This window comes from Merops nubicus, unplaced genomic scaffold (assembly GCF_000691845.1).
Source record: "Merops nubicus isolate BGI_N331 unplaced genomic scaffold, ASM69184v1 scaffold47685, whole genome shotgun sequence".
NCBI lineage: Eukaryota > Metazoa > Chordata > Aves > Coraciiformes > Meropidae > Merops > Merops nubicus.
The window spans coordinates 656-1,219 of NW_008611208.1; positions in this window are offsets into that span (position 1 = coordinate 656).

The window sequence follows — 564 nt, forward strand, 5'->3', positions numbered from 1 at the left end:
CAGGCTGCGGAAGTGCTGTCTTATCTGCCCCCGTCACACTCGGCTTCACCCTGCGCTCCTCTTCCTGCCGTCCCCACCAAGAAGGAAACGTAGAAGCCTTCTGCTTGAGAAGAGAGATCAAAGACAACATCAGAAAGTTTCTCTTCCCTCCAATTGGAGCTCAGAGGAAGAAATGTTTTGTGCCAGTGGGGAAAACAGAACTTGTGGGTGATTAACCCCTTCCTGTAGCTCCAGCTCCCAGCAGAGCTGGTCTCCTGGACCTCTTGCAGCAGCTGTTGCACCATTTTCTGGGGCTCTTATTGTTCCCTTACCCCACATGGTCCACCTTGAGTGCTGGAGAAGTGGCCATCGGGCATCCCTGCAGTCCTTGTGTGATCCTGCCCTCATCCTGACATCCTGAGGCCAGGGACTGCCCGCAACACTGCTGAACATTTGCCCAAACCAGCTGAGCTGTGCTGGGCAGGAGCAGGGTCTGGGTGGCACCGGGCGTGGGAGGGCTGGAGGCGTTGGAGCAGGGCTGGGGTCAGTGAGGGGGCCGGTGGGGTGACGGCTGCCACATCCCCA